Genomic DNA, 22271 nt, shown 5'->3' with positions numbered 1-22271 from the left:
GGTATTTTGTGTAAGGTTTTCTTTGTAAACCAAATCACAAATAAACATTTTTTTTTCTAAAGTGCAGGTATGTTAGTGATGGTTTTGTATTCACATTGAAGTGGATATTCTGTGCTCAATGGCATTACTTTTCCCCCGCTGACACCCGTTATGCTGGGACACACAGTCACGCAAGCCAAGCACCGTGCACAGGCTGTGATGGGATTACATCACAGCCTGTCAATAAAGGTTCGGCTTCCAAGTAGGAGTACTTTAGTTACTCTGGCTCCTGTGCCTTTTAATGCCTCTATGTGGAATCAAGGCAAGTCATGATACTAGTTTAGGTTTACAACATTGGCCACGGTGGAATGTGCAACATTCCAAGATGGCAACTGTTAGCGTGCTGCTGGTGCGGGCCTCTGTCTGTGAACACCACCCCCACACACAGAGGAAACACTCACACAGGGCCTCATTACGAGTCGCCCGGTAGAAACGGGTTCATTACCGGCATGCCGGTAAGAGCGGGTCCGTGCTCGTAATCACCCGCTAATAGCGGGTGATTACGAGTGCGGGAGCACGCGCGAACCCCCATGCCGGTAATGGTAATACCGGCATGCCGCTAAAGGCCCTCCAACCCACCGATAGCGGCATCACGGGACCCGCCGATACCGGCACCGTCTCAGAGCAACCCCTAAATACCGGGCCGGTAATACCACCATGCTAATACCGGGTTCGCAAAACTGGACCCGGAAATTACGTCATCGCGCAGGAACGGGAAATGGGCCGGCGGCCATCTTTAAAAACACAATCCATTGCCATCCTCCCTAACCACCAGTCTTTTCGTGTCGTGCTGTGTTGGAAAACCTTGAGGATGTCCAAGGCCAGCCGGAAGACGACCACCCGGCAGCGGAAGAAGCGTTTTTCAGACGCTGAGCTCAACATGCTTGCTGACACTCTGGCTGCACATGCAGCCATAATAAAAAGCAATGATATGAAGCGAGAAGCCCAGATGAGGAGAAAGGAAATCTGGCAGGAGGTTGCCCGGAAGGTGTCGGCCGTGGGGACCACCCCACGCACCGTGCGTGACTGCCGCAAGAGGTGGGACGACCTGCGATTGAGGGTGCGAAACATCCTATCGAGCAACAGGAGGGTGGCCATGGAGACAGGTGGGGGTCCACATTCACCTGCTAAGCTGATGCCCTGGGAGGAGACTGCCAGCACTTTTATTGATCTTGAGTCAATAGAGGGATTCGGAGAGATGGAAATCGGTGTGGCATCATCCACAGAAAGAGTTGAGTGACCCTGCACATCCCTGTAGGGGAAAACATGACTTAGCACTAGTGACGTGGATGTAAGACTAGGCAAGGCAATGCATGTCCCTACACCCACATCAACATATCCAAGTCAAGATTGCGGCCCAAACCCTGCCACACAGAAATGCATGCTGAGTGCCAATCCCATAACCTACACACGGGCAACATACCTGGACTGTGCCCTTGTAACCCAACACACAAACCCCATATCAACGGCATGCCACCTGCCATGCAGTGAATGCTAACATGCCCCCTCTGAATACCCTGAGTGACACACCTGTAAGACATGAATGCATGATCAAATGAATAATGAACAGCACCATCGTATGCCTCTGCCATGTCACACCATCACGGATGCCCTGCATCTCTTCTACCCCCCAGGCACCGATAAGGAAGAAGCAACCCAGGAGACCACCGCAAGGCATCCACCTCACACCCTAAGAAGAGGGCTACCACCACCACCTCCGCTGGAGGCAAGCAGGCCACAGCCACTGCCAGAGTACCTGTGCGCGCTGGGACACAGCCAGCAACACCTGCTGCCAGTGTGCCTGACACACTACTGACCCAGCAGGCCACACCGACACCTGTCGAAGGGGAGTCCTGGAAGCACCCCCCTCCACTGGGGAAGAACTTGATGCCAGTGTGGAGCCTGAGGGAGACCCCGAGGTGACATGCCCGGCCACCCCGAGCCCCGTGCCCTCCCCCTTGCCCCAACACCTGCATTCACCCACCTGCAGTGAAGCTGATCCCTGCCTCTGTGACTGTGACCTACCCACCTCTGAGGAGTACAGTCCCGAAAATGCCGTCCACGTGACTGCACAACCCACCACTCATTCCCCTCCAAAACCCTGGAGACACGATTGTCGATGGTGGAGGCCCGACAGGAGGCCATGTTAGACCTACTCCGCCAGTACATAGCGGACGGGGAGGAAACCAGGTGGGGTATTGCCACAGCAATTGCGGGGACCACAGCGGCCATCGCAGCCAACACAGCCGCTGTTAATGCATTGGCTTGGCTAATGAGGGACTGCCTGGAGGCGGTGACACAGGTGCTGACTTCAATGCTGCTCCATATGCAATGACCACGGCTTGCAGGAGGTGTGGAACCTGCCAGCAACTCACCTACTACCTCCACACCAGCTTCATCTGTCCCCACCAGCCCAGTGCGCCAGACACGTAGGAGTGCAAGGCACACTGAAATGCCGCCTCCGGACAGGAAGAAGTCCCGGAAGTAGTGTGGGCGGACAATGGGAGTGGGACACAAGGTTGGGGGTGAAGGGGTGCATCTTGTGGAGTCTATTGGGGGTATTGGTGTTGGTTGAGCGGTTTTGGAGTTTGTTGGGGGGGTTTTGGAGTTTGTTGGGGGGGTCTGGGAGTTTGTTGGGGGGTCTGGGAGTTTGTTGGGGGGGTTAGGGAGGGGGGAGTGGGCACATTTTTGCTGTTGTAAATAATACACACGTTGTGATATGAAAAATCCATGGCTGGACATTGTTATTTTCGTGTGCATCCATTTAATGTGTTATGGTGTTCAGTGCCCAACTCCCAACATTCCCTGTGTGCATGTCCACATTGGCCCAGTATCTGACACATGTCTTTCATAGTCCATGTGGGTCAGGAGTATTCGTGAATCTGTGCTTGGCGTACTGCATGGCCATCCCATGCATCATGTACTAGCAGGGGAGCTACTTCACCTCCGTCTCCATCCTCATCATCCTCACCCGGGGCATGCATGTCAATGTCAGGTGGCAGTGGTACATTTCTCCGGACGCACATGTTGTGCAGCATGACACAGGCCATGGTGATCTTTGCCACCTTCTCAGGCCTATATAGGAGTGCCCCACCAGACCCGCTAAGGCAGCGGGAAACGCGCCTTCAACAGGCCAAAGGTCTGCTCTATCACAACACGGGTGCGGGTGTGCACACAAATGTACTCCTCTTCATGGCTGTTCTGCGGGTTCCGCACAGGGGTAAGTTGCCACGGCCTCAAGGGATATCCTCCGTCACCTGCAAACAAATACAAATAGGTGTGTGTCACTCTGAGCTGGCACCTTCAGGAAGCACAGTCATGGCGGCAGCTATTTGGTGTGGACATGCACATGTCCCTGTACTTATGCAAAATTGTCACCTAGATGCATTCTAAACTGTTATGAGGTGTGGTAGTCTGGATGGCGTTCAATAGATGATACAGGGTGTAATCATGCACGCTGAGGCGGATGTACTGTGGTAGTACGACAATGTTCAGCCTCCCATTCAAGCAGTTAGTTCTATGCATGGTCACACTAGCCATATTGGCCCAGTTGCAGTTGGCCCAGTTAAATGAGGTTAATTCATTACCTTTCCTACCCGAAAGGCCAATCACTTAATGATGGCATTCCACACACTGAATCTGCTGTTTCCTACACCCGTTTCTAAGAAGCAGTAAGACTTATACAGCAATGTGACAGGAATGCACTGATGGCCAAACTAGACATTGAATCTGCCTTCAGACTCTTACCAGTACACCCAGAATCACAGCAATGGCGAGGGTTTACCTTTGAAAACAAATTTTACGTTGACAGATGCCTTCCAATGGGTTGCCCAATTTCCTGCGCACTATTCGAGCAGTTCAGTGCTTTTTTTCAATGGGCATTTAAAAAAAAATAACCAGGGGTCAAAGTAGTACACTATCTTGACAACTTCATGGTAATGGGACCAGCAGAGTCGGGAGAATGCAAGATGGCTCTGGCAGAACTAGAAAGGATGGCCGCATGATGGGCCACCCCCCTGGCCACAGGAAAGACAACCAAACCATTAACCAACATAGTGTTTTTGGGGATTTGAAATAGTTTCAGTTGAGGAACTTTTCAGAATCCCAAAAACAAAGATAACAGAACTCTTGGAGAAAATACAAAACATAAGTACCAAAAACAAGGGCACAGTAAAAGAATTGCAATCCCTGGCAGACAGACTCAACTTTGCAGCGAGAGTCATCTCGCAAGGGAAGGTATTCTCCAGGAGCTTAGAGTTTAAAACCAAATCATGCACCAAACCCCACCTCCACATCCGTCTGGGTAAAGAAGTGAAAGAAGATCTGAAAGTTTAGGGGAATTTCCTCAGCAACTTCAACGGGATCACACTTTGGCGCACACCATTGAATACATGGGCCAAAAGGGTCCTCTTCACAGATGCGGCCGGGAGCAAAGGGTTCGGAGCCATTCTAGACACAGAGTGGGTGGCTGGGCAGTGGCCCAAGTCATGGCAACCAGCAGGTTGGTTAAAAAAATCACGCTTTTAGAAATATTTCCCATCTGGCTAACATTACGCATCTGGGGCAGGCAGCTAGCTAACACGGAACTCTTGATTTGGTGTAACATGGCTGTGGTAGGCATCATAAACAGAAGAACAACCAAATGCCATTTTGTGCTAAAAGTCCAAAGAGCCATTATTGAAGTCACACTGCAAGAAAACATTGTAGTTAAAGCCAAACACATCACTGGAACGAATAATAACATTGCAGATGCCTTATCTCGCTTTCAGCGGACAAGATTCCAGGAGGTAGCACCTCATTCCCAAGAAATTATGACGTTAATACCAGCAGACTATTATGGGGAGCTAAAAGAAATTACATCAACGCCAACGCCAGAGAGCCAAGGCCGGGATGTATAAGGAGAACCAGGCACTGCAAAAACAGGTGCCAACACCACATGGCCCACAGAGATCATGAACCCTGGCATGGGGTTCATTGCAGAGATGGCAGAGAAAGCACTGGCAAGCACCACCACAGCTCAGTACAGTAAGTGCCTGCAAACAGTCTTTAGAGCAACGGGTTTAAACCACATAGAATTAATAACAATAAAATATATAGACATTTTTTTTTAAATGGGCACATGAGCAGGGTTTTAAGAGGGATTGGGCAAGAAGACACCTAGTAGCAATATCCTATTACTCCAAACTGCGGGGAGGGGGGACAGATCCCACCCAGAGCGCCCTGATCTCCTACGCCATGAAGGGCTGGAGCAAACTGGAGGGACCCCAGATAGATTCCAGACGCCCGCTTAATTTTGACAAACTAATAAACATAACAAGCCAGCTAGACAGCATATGCTGTCACCCATTCGAAACCTGTTTATTTAAAACAGCATATTTTCTGGCTTACTTTGGGGCTTTCCGAATAGGAGAGCTCATTGCATCAAGCACCAAAACCAACAATGGTCTAGGTATCATGGAAACCAGGGTTAGCCATTTAGACATGACAGTGTCAGCATAGACATACAGCAGTCCAAAACAGGGGCCAAGAGAACCATCAACATTTACTGCATCGACGATGCAACAAACTGCCTGGTGTGCATTACCAACCTTTATTACGCACAAAGGCCCAAAGTGGGGGGGAGGTTCCTAATTCACAGGGACGCCTCAGCATTAAGCCTCTATCAATTTAAAGGGGTGCTGACAAAAGCTATCAGCAAAGAACGGTGGGAACCAAAGCAATTCGGCACCCACCCCTTCGGAATTGGGGCCACAACTTCAGCATGGCAAGGGGGACTTGGCCCTCAGCAATTAAAGAACATTGGGGGCGGGACGTCAGACTGTTACAGAAGATATATCAGACCACCCAGCAGAAACAACAGACGGTTGGAGCGCCCACTTCAATCAGCATGGATAATCGGACACTCGTTCGTTTTCAGGACAGGGAGATGGGCAGAAGAAACCAAGGAGGGCCTGCCATTTAGGAACACTATTGCATCCTGGTGGGGATACAGAGGCCTCCTTTGGGCAGACTTCCATGACAAACTAGCAGAACTGGTCGCATACAGGGATCTGCCAGAATTCCTGATTATACATCTAGGGGGCAACGATCTGGTGTCCACAGGAAGACGAAGCCTACTTGAAGAAATGTGCACCTCGTTAGCAGGTATCTCACACAATTGGAGAGATACGGAAATCTATTTCTCAGCCATCCTGCCTAGAAGAAAATTGCAGGCGGGCAGCTGTTATAAATCAGTAGATATTTCCAGAAGAAAACTGAACAGGTCAATAGAAAACTCCTGTACAGCCAGAGGCCTGGGGTTCATAAAACACCCGGCCATCACACTAGGAGACCCCAACCTTTTCCTCAAAGACGGCACACATCTATCAGGACACGGCATGAAACATTTATTTTGAGAAATCTCCTCCACCCTAGCCACCAAGGGCTGCAAATAACCTGGGGGGAACACAGACAGTCGATAACCTGCCCGTGTGTGGCGGCACGGGCCTGAGGGGGCTATCTCAGGACCCGGTGCCCAAATGTATGATATCATAAGGATATGCGATTATTGTTATTGTTTCCATAACCATATCTGTAACATTAAAATCTTATGGCCTTTTATTGCCAACACTTGTAACCTGTGTGGTCCACCTTACTATCCAGGGAGGGTAGGGGGCGGTTTTATGGTTCTTGCATGAATATGGGTCCAGCAGTTACTGCGGGCAGATATCCTTTGAGTTCGTCTCTTCCAATTTCGATCTTAAAACTTGATTCCAGGGATCATACCTCTGGCACCCCAGAAGCATTGCTGATTGGAGGCACCTGGCCTTTGAGAATACCGTCTTGGAACAAAGCTTGTGCTGCAGGCGCCGACTCTCTTCTGTCACTCCAACATCAACTAAAAATGGGCTATTCCTCCAGTCCATCAGGCTGGTCAAGATTGTCTCTGGGATACTTCCCATGGCACAGCGTACTTTGAGGTCGGGGGTGGTAATAGCCTCTGGTGGAATGGCGACGAACTCCTGCATCCCTATGGTTTCTACCCAGTCCCTCAAACAAATATGGCAGCAGCCACCCCAGGTCGTGAATATGATGCAAGGGGCGCGGGGAAGCAGAAACTAATGCAGAAGGTAATACAGATGGGATGAAAGATGATAGCCCCTCAGTCCAGGAAAATGACATTAGCCTGTTATGGGAGGGGTCGATGGGGCAGGCGACCCGGATTCGGACAGATGGTAAAAGGGACGTGAACGCTTCTCTGAAAAGACTGAATCCTCTGACGCCCTAGAGCATCCTACCAATAGCACCCTCTATCTTAATAATAAATGGGTGCGCTTTCACGCTACCAGGCAACCGGTGACACCGAATCTGCAGAGTGGGGTACTCTTGTCCTCATTCTACCCCCCATGTCCGCCCAGACAAAACTGAAACCGTAATGCATTTATTTTTGGCTCCCACCAGTCTTACTCCTTTGTGTTTGATGATAATGTTGATAATCTGGTGGGGCCTAAAAATATAGAGTATACTAGAGGAAATGTCTTGTCGGGAAAAAACAACACGGGTACTTCAGGGTCTTCCTGTCAGACGTAGCAGTATTTAACCCCGCTGTCGAATCTGGGGGCGGTCAACTTGAGCTCACACACATGGAACTGCTGTCAGGATGTATATCTAAGGAAGTTCTGGATTGCGATCGGATGTTTTTACCAACTCCGGGAATGCACAGGTTGATGTGAGTGCTGATAAAGTTCCTGACACGGCAGGCATGCCACAGTCGAAGGTCCGACACCCTGTGGAACTCAAAGTGGCCCTCGCAATTTGGTCTGGACATGGGGGTCAGTCCCTGATCCCTGGAATTCACCTGTTTTTTCTGCCCTACCCTCTTATCGTCACTGTGTTACAGCCTACCGACCTACAGGCTACCAACAGCTTGGTGGTGAAATCTCTGTAGTCCTCCTCCCCGGCTGGTGATTTTTTGAATAAATCACTTCCCAGTGCACCCTATAGACCCGAGGTCTTCAAATTGTGGGGCGCCGTCCCCAGCCCTCAGGGGGGTGTCTCCACATGAGCCCAGCATGAAATGTAGTAAAAAAAACATTTTTTTCTTTTTTTTTAGATTGGAGGAACTGGGCAGGGCGGCTCATATGGTCGGACTGGAGCATAGAACTGTCTCAGGCACCAATTAAAATAGTGTCCTGCAGTTGCAAATGGATATTCATTCCTTTAGTCACAGACTGTTTGAATAGTACCCAAGGGGGTGTTGTAAAAAAAAATGTAAAGAAATTGTGATATTTAAATAATATTTTTTCAGCAACAATGGTTAAAACTACTAGCTGCATAGTGAAGTAACTCATCAAACTGGGCCACATTGGCAAAGAAAGTGGCCCATTTTGACTGGCCCACACAAGCATTTTGCATTTTTGGTACAGGCATTGCTCTATTGCCCAATATGCCAGTCCGAGCCTTGGGGATCATCCTTAATGGGCAAGGGGGTGTCCACCCAGTGGCCCCCTCACCCATTATGGAGGAGCCGAGGAGCCAGCCCAGTGAAACACTGAGCACTCCCTCAGCTGCTTTTTCTAACTGAGGGAGTGTTCCTGGGCTGGCTGAACTATGAAAGGGAAACACTGTTTCACGTTGACAATTCAGTTCCCCAGCGGCACATGCTCACTAAGCCATGCAAGACTGGGGGCATTTTGCTTCGCCAGCCTTGAATAGCTCATTGGAAATACTGGCTGGTCCACTGCATGTCTGTATGTGCGAGGGGGAGCTCCTGCACCACCTCGCACATACGGACAGAGCAGCCTGAAGCGGGGCGTTTCAGCACGCACGCACAGGCCCCTGCAGAAGGTACATTTAGGTTCATATATTTTTTATTGAAATTTGTGTATGGATGGGTGTATGCTTGTGTTATGAGTGAATGTAAGGTGATTGGTGCTTGTGTGAATGATAGAGTGATTGCTGTGCGAATGTGTGTGTGTTTGTTTTGGTCCATTGAGCTGATTTTGGCGAGTGGGGAGTAGAGGGGCGAAGGAGGGTTGTACAACAAAGGCATTTGAAAAATGCCTTTGTTGCACAATCCCACTCCACCTGCCAATATAATCTCTCCTTCTGAGGCTCTGTGGAGCACTGGGGACATCGATGGTATTCTTTTTTTACTAGATATCTATCATAGATGTCCAGTCAAAAATACCATGCTTTCCCCCCTTGGTTCCCCAGCGCCTTGTTTAAACACCTAATCATGTTGATTGTGTTAGACACTGTGGGCCCAGGGGACAAGGATGATATATTTTTACTGGACATCTATCATAGATGTAGAGTAAAAAATAACATGCCTGCCCCCTGGGTCCTTCAGTGCCAATTGCAAACTGTTTTGCTTTTTACCAATTTATTTTAAAAGTATGCTCTAAAAGGCAACATTTTAACCCATTATTTAAAAATAAATAACGGGGGAAACCCCCCGAAACATCTTGATTGGTTCGGGTTACCTCACTGCGCTCGGTCGCTACGGCATCTCTGGTGGAAATATTTATGCCCCTCCGATTAAAAAAATCACCAGCCACCACTGGCCCTGAGACTGTGCTGGGAGCAGTGCGGGAGAGCCCAGGGACTGTGGTTGGAGCAGAATGGGTGGGAGCCACGGGATAGTGGTGGGAGCAGGGTTTAGAGAGCCCAGGGTTTGTGGTGGCACTGGGCTAGGAGTGGGATGAGGGAGGCCAGAGTCTGTGATGGGAGCAGGTGGCAGAGCCCAGGGACTATACTGGGAGTAGGGTGCATTGACGGTGTGCGATAGTTCATAGCCATTTGGACTTACTGTCCATTTGGCATTTTTGGGGGGGGGCCCGGCCTGCCCATATTTTGCTTGGGGGGGCCCAGGCCTAAAAGGTTTGCAGACCACTGGGCTAAGGGTAGGCATAGCGGGGCTTGGCTATTGCAATGAATACCAGCTTGCTGATCTGCTCTTCACTGTGGTTTGTGGGTGAGGGAATCTTGGCAATGCATGCCTCTTTTCTGAATGGGATTGGGGATGTTCTGCTTGTTAACATGTACTGGAACCCGGCAAAACAATCCATCTCAGCTTTTCACTCCTTGTTATCGCAGACGTTTGACTCATGGTTAACGGCGGGTCACCAACATGCTATGATTGTGGGGGCGGAGGCTTTAACGTCTACTGTGCCGAGGGGACTGCACAACTTGTCTATGCTAGGCGGGAGTGGGGAAACAGAAATTGCATGTGGGTCATGAGTTGCGTTACGTTTATGTCAGCCTGGGATATGCATCTATAGGAGGTGAAACATCCTAGAAAGGAAGACCTTTTTACTTGGTATAGGGGCCTCTCTAAATCATGGCTGGATAATTTTTTGTCTCTGCTCCGTGTAAGGCGAGGTCCTCTCATCTGCACGTGTATGATGCAGGGGTAAGTGATCACCTCATCATTCATTTTATAATGAGTCAAGTTACTTGTAGGTCCGGCATATGACATAACCTGGCCTTGGTAATACCTCTGAATAATGGGTGGTCCTGCTGCTGGGATACACAAATGTATAACAAACTCAGGAATTACCTACTGCTGAGTGCCCACCGTAGCAGAGAAGATAGATGTGGGGGTTCCAGGGTAGTTTTGGGTCGTAGGCCACTAGACCTGTGCATCGGGGAATGTATACAGAGTGTTATTTCTGAAACAGTTGGGCGAGTTAATGGACCCTATCCCCATTTGTTTGATAGAAGAATTAGAGACTCTTAGAGGATGAAAAGGCATACCATTAGAACATTTTTAAAGTCAGCCGCCACTGCAGATGAGTTTGTTATTCTCAAAAGGCGTGAGTGTCAACGTCACAGGAATCTTGTGAAAACCTTAACATACAAACTCCACTTAAAAGATAACCAACATATGTTGAGGTTGCTTTTAAAGGCTGATAATAGACAATTTTGGAAGACCATCAACTCCAAAGGGGATGCTATGGCCTCGTTTGGGGCTGATGTAATACTAGAAAATACTTGGGTCTCCTTTGTTGAGGTCAAATTTAACTTTTCATTGGGTGCAAAATGCTCCCAGTTTAAGTATGATAACACTGAGAGTCAGGACCCTTGCCCCTGGACGATAGAAGACATAGTATGGCCTGTTAATAAACTTAAGCCCTCGAGGACACTAGGTCCGGATGGGCTTCCCCTTTTCTTGATTAAAAAGGACCCGACTGCATGGGCAGCCCGGCTTAAACCCTATTTTGATTCTATTTATGCCACTCACAAGGTGACGACTTCTTGGACGCAGTCCATTGTTATTCCCATCTTCAAGAAAGGAGACCTTCATGATCTGGCTAACTATCGGCCCATTGCTCTGATTGACTCCACTTGTAAGGTCTTCTTCACATTGCTGCATAGAGACCAGAACACCCATTTAGTGAAAGCAAATATTTATCTTGGTTTCAGGTAGGGTTCAGTCAGCAGGTTTGAACTCCCCTTAATGCTAAACTATTCAAACATCTGTTGCTTAGTACCAAGGCATCTCAAGGGGGCAATATTTATATGGCCTCCGTGGATCTCTCTTCGGCATTTCATTGAAAGTGCCCCATAAATTGGTCTGTCTTGTGGCAGCACTGCATCATAACTCCACTGTTAAGATTCGCCTAAATAAGGAGGGGGCTGTCACTAAACCCATTGGGGTTTCCCTTGGGATACGACAGGGGTGTATATTGGCACTGACTCTCTTTAATTTGTACTTGTGCGACATAGAACACCTGTGGGAAGGACAGGATCTAATTGCCGTAAGGCTGGGGCATTTGAGAATCCACTGGGTGGCCTTTGCGGATTACATAATTTTTTATTGGACTCCACAGGGCCTCCAGAGTAAACCCAATAGCTTTGCAGTTTATACCACGTTGAATAATCTGGCCATTAATGAAGCGAAATCTAAGTTGGTGATCTTTTTGAAATTCAAGAACCCCAAGGTGATGCGTTGGTGTGTGGGGGCGGAAATTGTAGAAAGGGTGCCACCCATGCGTTATCTGGGTTACAATTTATCCAACATTGTGTCAAACGAAATGTGGAGATGTGCACTGAAGGTGAAGTTGGCACCGTTACTCTCCCACATGAGGCGTATTTTTGGGAAATAATGCAGGTTCTCTATTCTGCCCGCTCTTAAATACTACTTGGATAAGATAGAGCCGGTACTGCTGTATGGGCTAGATATGGCGTCTGTAGAGCTTGGCGCTTGTCTGAATGCCATGCAAGTAACCATCTGGAAAAAGGTGCTAGGGCTTGCCCTATCAGTGCCAAATGGAATTATTAGGCATGAACTTGACTTGATCTCACTACAGACTAGATTTCAATGGAGACAGTTATTATCTTACTTTAAGTTAGACTGCCAAGCAACTCACTGTACATGTACTTAAATCACATTATGCTTCGAGGTTCTGTTTCGTTTGTGAAAGGGTTTCGGGATAGTATGAACAAATTGCTGGAAGGAATTGGCTCTAATGTGTTTGAGCTAAAAAGCAATCCTGATGCTGTTAATGCTAAGTTGTTCAGGGACGACTGGAGAATTACATTAGAATCCATGAACATTTACTCTACCTGCCGAGAATATGCTAGGTTTCCACAAAGGCTAGGCCAGTTTACAAAATATCTTACATGTTTTCCATGTCTGAAGTCCCGCAAGGTGTACCTTAAATTCAGGTTGAAGCAATTCCATACTCTTGAACGTACTAGAAATTGGTATACATCTGACTTAGAAGGGGCATGCGCAGTGGCTGTCTGTCATTTCTGTAAAGGAAATTCTACGGTGGAGAATTTGAGACACTGGATTCTAGATTGCTACTCTTTGAGTGTGATCAGAATAAAGTGCTTTGAGAAAGAACTGTATAGCTTTGCCACAGAATTTCCTAAATAATTATTGTGGTCTTGTCTTATGTGGGGTAACAATCTATCCCTAACTAATTTGCTTGTTCGATTCTTAAATGAAATTTAATTGATGTGTCAAGAAATGTAGGTTTTAGATATTTAACGAATTAATGAATTAATCAAATGGAAGAGTTCTTCTTACACCTTAATGTAATGTGTTTTAATGGTTTTAATCAAAATGTTTGTCTCTTCTTTGGTATTTTGTGTAAGGTTTTCTTTGTAAACCAAATCACAAATAAACATTTTTTTTTCTAAAGTGCAGGTATGTTAGTGATGGTTTTGTATTCACATTGAAGTGGATATTCTGTGCTCAATGGCATTACTTTTCCCCCGCTGACACCCGTTATGCTGGGACACACAGTCACGCAAGCCAAGCACCGTGCACAGGCTGTGATGGGATTACATCACAGCCTGTCAATAAAGGTTCGGCTTCCAAGTAGGAGTACTTTAGTTACTCTGGCTCCTGTGCCTTTTAATGCCTCTATGTGGAATCAAGGCAAGTCATGATACTAGTTTAGGTTTACAACATTGGCCACGGTGGAATGTGCAACATTCCAAGATGGCAACTGTTAGCGTGCTGCTGGTGCGGGCCTCTGTCTGTGAACACCACCCCCACACACAGAGGAAACACTCACACAGGGCCTCATTACGAGTCGCCCGGTAGAAACGGGTTCATTACCGGCATGCCGGTAAGAGCGGGTCCGTGCTCGTAATCACCCGCTAATAGCGGGTGATTACGAGTGCGGGAGCACGCGCGAACCCCCATGCCGGTAATGGTAATACCGGCATGCCGCTAAAGGCCCTCCAACCCACCGATAGCGGCATCACGGGACCCGCCGATACCGGCACCGTCTCAGAGCAACCCCTAAATACCGGGCCGGTAATACCACCATGCTAATACCGGGTTCGCAAAACTGGACCCGGAAATTACGTCATCGCGCAGGAACGGGAAATGGGCCGGCGGCCATCTTTAAAAACACAATCCATTGCCATCCTCCCTAACCACCAGTCTTTTCGTGTCGTGCTGTGTTGGAAAACCTTGAGGATGTCCAAGGCCAGCCGGAAGACGACCACCCGGCAGCGGAAGAAGCGTTTTTCAGACGCTGAGCTCAACATGCTTGCTGACACTCTGGCTGCACATGCAGCCATAATAAAAAGCAATGATATGAAGCGAGAAGCCCAGATGTGGAGAAAGGAAATCTGGCAGGAGGTTGCCCGGAAGGTGTCGGCCGTGGGGACCACCCCACGCACCGTGCGTGACTGCCGCAAGAGGTGGGACGACCTGCGATTGAGGGTGCGAAACATCCTATCGAGCAACAGGAGGGTGGCCATGGAGACAGGTGGGGGTCCACATTCACCTGCTAAGCTGATGCCCTGGGAGGAGACTGCCAGCACTTTTATTGATCTTGAGTCAATAGAGGGATTCGGAGAGATGGAAATCGGTGTGGCATCATCCACAGAAAGAGTTGAGTGACCCTGCACATCCCTGTAGGGGAAAACATGACTTAGCACTAGTGACGTGGATGTAAGACTAGGCAAGGCAATGCATGTCCCTACACCCACATCAACATATCCAAGTCAAGATTGCGGCCCAAACCCTGCCACACAGAAATGCATGCTGAGTGCCAATCCCATAACCTACACACGGGCAACATACCTGGACTGTGCCCATGTAACCCAACACACAAACCCCATATCAACGGCATGCCACCTGCCATGCAGTGAATGCTAACATGCCCCCTCTGAATACCCTGAGTGACACACCTGTAAGACATGAATGCATGATCAAATGAATAATGAACAGCACCATCGTATGCCTCTGCCATGTCACACCATCACGGATGCCCTGCATCTCTTCTACCCCCCAGGCACCGATAAGGAAGAAGCAACCCAGGAGACCACCGCAAGGCATCCACCTCACACCCTAAGAAGAGGGCTACCACCACCACCTCCGCTGGAGGCAAGCAGGCCACAGCCACTGCCAGAGTACCTGTGCGCGCTGGGACACAGCCAGCAACACCTGCTGCCAGTGTGCCTGACACACTACTGACCCAGCAGGCCACACCGACACCTGTCGAAGGGGAGTCCTGGAAGCACCCCCCTCCACTGGGGAAGAACTTGATGCCAGTGTGGAGCCTGAGGGAGACCCCGAGGTGACATGCCCGGCCACCCCGAGCCCCGTGCCCTCCCCCTTGCCCCAACACCTGCATTCACCCACCTGCAGTGAAGCTGATCCCTGCCTCTGTGACTGTGACCTACCCACCTCTGAGGAGTACAGTCCCGAAAATGCCGTCCACGTGACTGCACAACCCACCACTCATTCCCCTCCAAAACCCTGGAGACACGATTGTCGATGGTGGAGGCCCGACAGGAGGCCATGTTAGACCTACTCCGCCAGTACATAGCGGACGGGGAGGAAACCAGGTGGGGTATTGCCACAGCAATTGCGGGGACCACAGCGGCCATCGCAGCCAACACAGCCGCTGTTAATGCATTGGCTTGGCTAATGAGGGACTGCCTGGAGGCGGTGACACAGGTGCTGACTTCAATGCTGCTCCATATGCAATGGCCACGGCTTGCAGGAGGTGTGGAACCTGCCAGCAACTCACCTACTACCTCCACACCAGCTTCATCTGTCCCCACCAGCCCAGTGCGCCAGACACGTAGGAGTGCAAGGCACACTGAAATGCCGCCTCCGGACAGGAAGAAGTCCCGGAAGTAGTGTGGGCGGACAATGGGAGTGGGACACAAGGTTGGGGGTGAAGGGGTGCATCTTGTGGAGTCTATTGGGGGTATTGGTGTTGGTTGAGCGGTTTTGGAGTTTGTTGGGGGGGTTTTGGAGTTTGTTGGGGGGGTCTGGGAGTTTGTTGGGGGGCCTGGGAGTTTGTTGGGGGGGTTAGGGAGGGGGGAGTGGGCACATTTTTGCTGTTGTAAATAATACACACGTTGTGATATGAAAAATCCATGGCTGGACATTGTTATTTTCGTGTGCATCCATTTAATGTGTTATGGTGTTCAGTGCCCAACTCCCAACATTCCCTGTGTGCATGTCCACATTGGCCCAGTATCTGACACATGTCTTTCATAGTCCATGTGGGTCAGGAGTATTCGTGAATCTGTGCTTGGCGTACTGCATGGCCATCCCATGCATCATGTACTAGCAGGGGAGCTACTTCACCTCCGTCTCCATCCTCATCATCCTCACCCGGGGCATGCATGTCAATGTCAGGTGGCAGTGGTACATTTCTCCGGACGCACATGTTGTGCAGCATGACACAGGCCATGGTGATCTTTGCCACCTTCTCAGGCCTATATAGGAGTGCCCCACCAGACCCGCTAAGGCAGCGGGAAACGCGCCTTCAACAGGCCAAAGGTCTGCTCTATCACAACACGGGTGCGGGTGTGCACACAAATGTACTCCTCTTCATGGCTGTTCTGCGGGTTCCGCACAGGGGTAAGTTGCCACGGCCTCAAGGGATATCCTCCGTCACCTGCAAACAAATACAAATAGGTGTGTGTCACTCTGAGCTGGCACCTTCAGGAAGCACAGTCATGGCGGCAGCTATTTGGTGTGGACATGCACATGTCCCTGTACTTATGCAAAATTGTCACCTAGATGCATTCTAAACTGTTATGAGGTGTGGTAGTCTGGATGGCGTTCAATAGATGATACAGGGTGTAATCATGCACGCTGAGGCGGATGTACTGTGGTAGTACGACAATGTTCAGCCTCCCATTCAAGCAGTTAGTTCTATGCATGGTCACACTAGCCATATTGGCCCAGTTGCAGTTGGCCCAGTTAAATGAGGTTAATTCATTACCTTTCCTACCCGAAAGGCCAATCACTTAATGATGGCATTCCACACACTGAATCTGCTGTTTCCTACACCCGTTTCTAAGAAGCAGTAAGACTTATACAGCAATGTGACAGGAATGCACTGATGGCCAAACTAGACATTGAATCTGCCTTCAGACTCTTACCAGTACACCCAGAATCACAGCAATGGCGAGGGTTTACCTTTGAAAACAAATTTTACGTTGACAGATGCCTTCCAATGGGTTGCCCAATTTCCTGCGCACTATTCGAGCAGTTCAGTGCTTTTTTTCAATGGGCATTTAAAAAAAAATAACCAGGGGTCAAAGTAGTACACTATCTTGACAACTTCATGGTAATGGGACCAGCAGAGTCGGGAGAATGCAAGATGGCTCTGGCAGAACTAGAAAGGATGGCCGCATGATGGGCCACCCCCCTGGCCACAGGAAAGACAACCAAACCATTAACCAACATAGTGTTTTTGGGGATTTGAAATAGTTTCAGTTGAGGAACTTTTCAGAATCCCAAAAACAAAGATAACAGAACTCTTGGAGAAAATACAAAACATAAGTACCAAAAACAAGGGCACAGTAAAAGAATTGCAATCCCTGGCAGACAGACTCAACTTTGCAGCGAGAGTCATCTCGCAAGGGAAGGTATTCTCCAGGAGCTTAGAGTTTAAAACCAAATCATGCACCAAACCCCACCTCCACATCCGTCTGGGTAAAGAAGTGAAAGAAGATCTGAAAGTTTAGGGGAATTTCCTCAGCAACTTCAACGGGATCACACTTTGGCGCACACCATTGAATACATGGGCCAAAAGGGTCCTCTTCACAGATGCGGCCGGGAGCAAAGGGTTCGGAGCCATTCTAGACACAGAGTGGGTGGCTGGGCAGTGGCCCAAGTCATGGCAACCAGCAGGTTGGTTAAAAAAATCACGCTTTTAGAAATATTTCCCATCTGGCTAACATTACGCATCTGGGGCAGGCAGCTAGCTAACACGGAACTCTTGATTTGGTGTAACATGGCTGTGGTAGGCATCATAAACAGAAGAACAACCAAATGCCATTTTGTGCTAAAAGTCCAAAGAGCCATTATTGCAGTCACACTGCAAGAAAACATTGTAGTTAAAGCCAAACACATCACTGGAACGAATAATAACATTGCAGATGCCTTATCTCGCTTTCAGCGGACAAGATTCTAGGAGGTAGCACCTCATTCCCAAGAAATTATGACGTTAATACCAGCAGACTATTATGGGGAGCTAAAAGAAATTACATCAACGCCAACGCCAGAGAGCCAAGGCCGGGATGTATAAGGAGAACCAGGCACTGCAAAAACAGGTGCCAACACCACATGGCCCACAGAGATCATGAACCCTGGCATGGGGTTCATTGCAGAGATGGCAGAGAAAGCACTGGCAAGCACCACCACAGCTCAGTACAGTAAGTGCCTGCAAACAGTCTTTAGAGCAACGGGTTTAAACCACATAGAATTAATAACAATAAAATATATAGACATTTTTTTTTAAATGGGCACATGAGCAGGGTTTTAAGAGGGATTGGGCAAGAAGACACCTAGTAGCAATATCCTATTACTCCAAACTGCGGGGAGGGGGGACAGATCCCACCCAGAGCGCCCTGATCTCCTACGCCATGAAGGGCTGGAGCAAACTGGAGGGACCCCAGATAGATTCCAGACGCCCGCTTAATTTTGACAAACTAATAAACATAACAAGCCAGCTAGACAGCATATGCTGTCACCCATTCGAAACCTGTTTATTTAAAACAGCATATTTTCTGGCTTACTTTGGGGCTTTCCGAATAGGAGAGCTCATTGCATCAAGCACCAAAACCAACAATGGTCTAGGTATCATGGAAACCAGGGTTAGCCATTTAGACATGACAGTGTCAGCATAGACATACAGCAGTCCAAAACAGGGGCCAAGAGAACCATCAACATTTACTGCATCGACGATGCAACAAACTGCCTGGTGTGCATTACCAACCTTTATTACGCACAAAGGCCCAAAGTGGGGGGGAGGTTCCTAATTCACAGGGACGCCTCAGCATTAAGCCTCTATCAATTTAAAGGGGTGCTGACAAAAGCTATCAGCAAAGAACGGTGGGAACCAAAGCAATTCGGCACCCACCCCTTCGGAATTGGGGCCACAACTTCAGCATGGCAAGGGGGACTTGGCCCTCAGCAATTAAAGAACATTGGGGGCGGGACGTCAGACTGTTACAGAAGATATATCAGACCACCCAGCAGAAACAACAGACGGTTGGAGCGCCCACTTCAATCAGCATGGATAATCGGACACTCGTTCGTTTTCAGGACAGGGAGATGGGCAGAAGAAACCAAGGAGGGCCTGCCATTTAGGAACACTATTGCATCCTGGTGGGGATACAGAGGCCTCCTTTGGGCAGACTTCCATGACAAACTAGCAGAACTGGTCGCATACAGGGATCTGCCAGAATTCCTGATTATACATCTAGGGGGCAACGATCTGGTGTCCACAGGAAGACGAAGCCTACTTGAAGAAATGTGCACCTCGTTAGCAGGTATCTCACACAATTGGAGAGATACGGAAATCTATTTCTCAGCCATCCTGCCTAGAAGAAAATTGCAGGCGGGCAGCTGTTATAAATCAGTAGATATTTCCAGAAGAAAACTGAACAGGTCAATAGAAAACTCCTGTACAGCCAGAGGCCTGGGGTTCATAAAACACCCGGCCATCACACTAGGAGACCCCAACCTTTTCCTCAAAGACGGCACACATCTATCAGGACACGGCATGGAACATTTATTTTGAGAAATCTCCTCCACCCTAGCCACCAAGGGCTGCAAATAACCTGGGGGGAACACAGACAGTCGATAACCTGCCCGTGTGTGGCGGCACGGGCCTGAGGGGGCTATCTCAGGACCCGGTGCCCAAATGTATGATATCATAAGGATATGCGATTATTGTTATTGTTTCCATAACCATATCTGTAACATTAAAATCTTATGGCCTTTTATTGCCAACACTTGTAACCTGTGTGGTCCACCTTACTATCCAGGGAGGGTAGGGGGCGGTTTTATGGTTCTTGCATGAATATGGGTCCAGCAGTTACTGCGGGCAGATATCCTTTGAGTTCGTCTCTTCCAATTTCGATCTTAAAACTTGATTCCAGGGATCATACCTCTGGCACCCCAGAAGCATTGCTGATTGGAGGCACCTGGCCTTTGAGAATACCGTCTTGGAACAAAGCTTGTGCTGCAGGCGCCGACTCTCTTCTGTCACTCCAACATCAACTAAAAATGGGCTATTCCTCCAGTCCATCAGGCTGGTCAAGATTGTCTCTGGGATACTTCCCATGGCACAGCGTACTTTGAGGTCGGGGGTGGTAATAGCCTCTGGTGGAATGGCGACGAACTCCTGCATCCCTATGGTTTCTACCCAGTCCCTCAAACAAATATGGCAGCAGCCACCCCAGGTCGTGAATATGATGCAAGGGGCGCGGGGAAGCAGAAACTAATGCAGAAGGTAATACAGATGGGATGAAAGATGATAGCCCCTCAGTCCAGGAAAATGACATTAGCCTGTTATGGGAGGGGTCGATGGGGCAGGCGACCCGGATTCGGACAGATGGTAAAAGGGACGTGAACGCTTCTCTGAAAAGACTGAATCCTCTGACGCCCTAGAGCATCCTACCAATAGCACCCTCTATCTTAATAATAAATGGGTGCGCTTTCACGCTACCAGGCAACCGGTGACACCGAATCTGCAGAGTGGGGTACTCTTGTCCTCATTCTACCCCCCATGTCCGCCCAGACAAAACTGAAACCGTAATGCATTTATTTTTGGCTCCCACCAGTCTTACTCCTTTGTGTTTGATGATAATGTTGATAATCTGGTGGGGCCTAAAAATATAGAGTATACTAGAGGAAATGTCTTGTCGGGAAAAAACAACACGGGTACTTCAGGGTCTTCCTGTCAGACGTAGCAGTATTTAACCCCGCTGTCGAATCTGGGGGCGGTCAACTTGAGCTCACACACATGGAACTGCTGTCAGGATGTATATCTAAGGAAGTTCTGGATTGCGATCGGATGTTTTTACCAACTCCGGGAATGCACAGGTTGATGTGAGTGCTGATAAAGTTCCTGACACGGCAGGCATGCCACAGTCGAAGGTCCGACACCCTGTGGAACTCAAAGTGGCCCTCGCAATTTGGTCTGGACATGGGGGTCAGTCCCTGATCCCTGGAATTCACCTGTTTTTTCTGCCCTACCCTCTTATCGTCACTGTGTTACAGCCTACCGACCTACAGGCTACCAACAGCTTGGTGGTGAAATCTCTGTAGTCCTCCTCCCCGGCTGGTGATTTTTTGAATAAATCACTTCCCAGTGCACCCTATAGACCCGAGGTCTTCAAATTGTGGGGCGCCGTCCCCAGCCCTCAGGGGGGTGTCTCCACATGAGCCCAGCATGAAATGTAGTAAAAAAAACATTTTTTTCTTTTTTTTTAGATTGGAGGAACTGGGCAGGGCGGCTCATATGGTCGGACTGGAGCATAGAACTGTCTCAGGCACCAATTAAAATAGTGTCCTGCAGTTGCAAATGGATATTCATTCCTTTAGTCACAGACTGTTTGAATAGTACCCAAGGGGGTGTTGTAAAAAAAAATGTAAAGAAATTGTGATATTTAAATAATATTTTTTCAGCAACAATGGTTAAAACTACTAGCTGCATAGTGAAGTAACTCATCAAACTGGGCCACATTGGCAAAGAAAGTGGCCCATTTTGACTGGCCCACACAAGCATTTTGCATTTTTGGTACAGGCATTGCTCTATTGCCCAATATGCCAGTCCGAGCCTTGGGGATCATCCTTAATGGGCAAGGGGGTGTCCACCCAGTGGCCCCCTCACCCATTATGGAGGAGCCGAGGAGCCAGCCCAGTGAAACACTGAGCACTCCCTCAGCTGCTTTTTCTAACTGAGGGAGTGTTCCTGGGCTGGCTGAACTATGAAAGGGAAACACTGTTTCACGTTGACAATTCAGTTCCCCAGCGGCACATGCTCACTAAGCCATGCAAGACTGGGGGCATTTTGCTTCGCCAGCCTTGAATAGCTCATTGGAAATACTGGCTGGTCCACTGCATGTCTGTATGTGCGAGGGGGAGCTCCTGCACCACCTCGCACATACGGACAGAGCAGCCTGAAGCGGGGCGTTTCAGCACGCACGCACAGGCCCCTGCAGAAGGTACATTTAGGTTCATATATTTTTTATTGAAATTTGTGTATGGATGGGTGTATGCTTGTGTTATGAGTGAATGTAAGGTGATTGGTGCTTGTGTGAATGATAGAGTGATTGCTGTGCGAATGTGTGTGTGTTTGTTTTGGTCCATTGAGCTGATTTTGGCGAGTGGGGAGTAGAGGGGCGAAGGAGGGTTGTACAACAAAGGCATTTGAAAAATGCCTTTGTTGCACAATCCCACTCCACCTGCCAATATAATCTCTCCTTCTGAGGCTCTGTGGAGCACTGGGGACATCGATGGT

The sequence above is a fragment of the Ambystoma mexicanum genome, chromosome 7p, assembly GCF_040938575.1.
Source record: "Ambystoma mexicanum isolate Mex_15411 chromosome 7p, UKY_AmexF1_1, whole genome shotgun sequence".
NCBI lineage: Eukaryota > Metazoa > Chordata > Amphibia > Caudata > Ambystomatidae > Ambystoma > Ambystoma mexicanum.
This window is presented reverse-complemented; position numbering follows the sequence as displayed.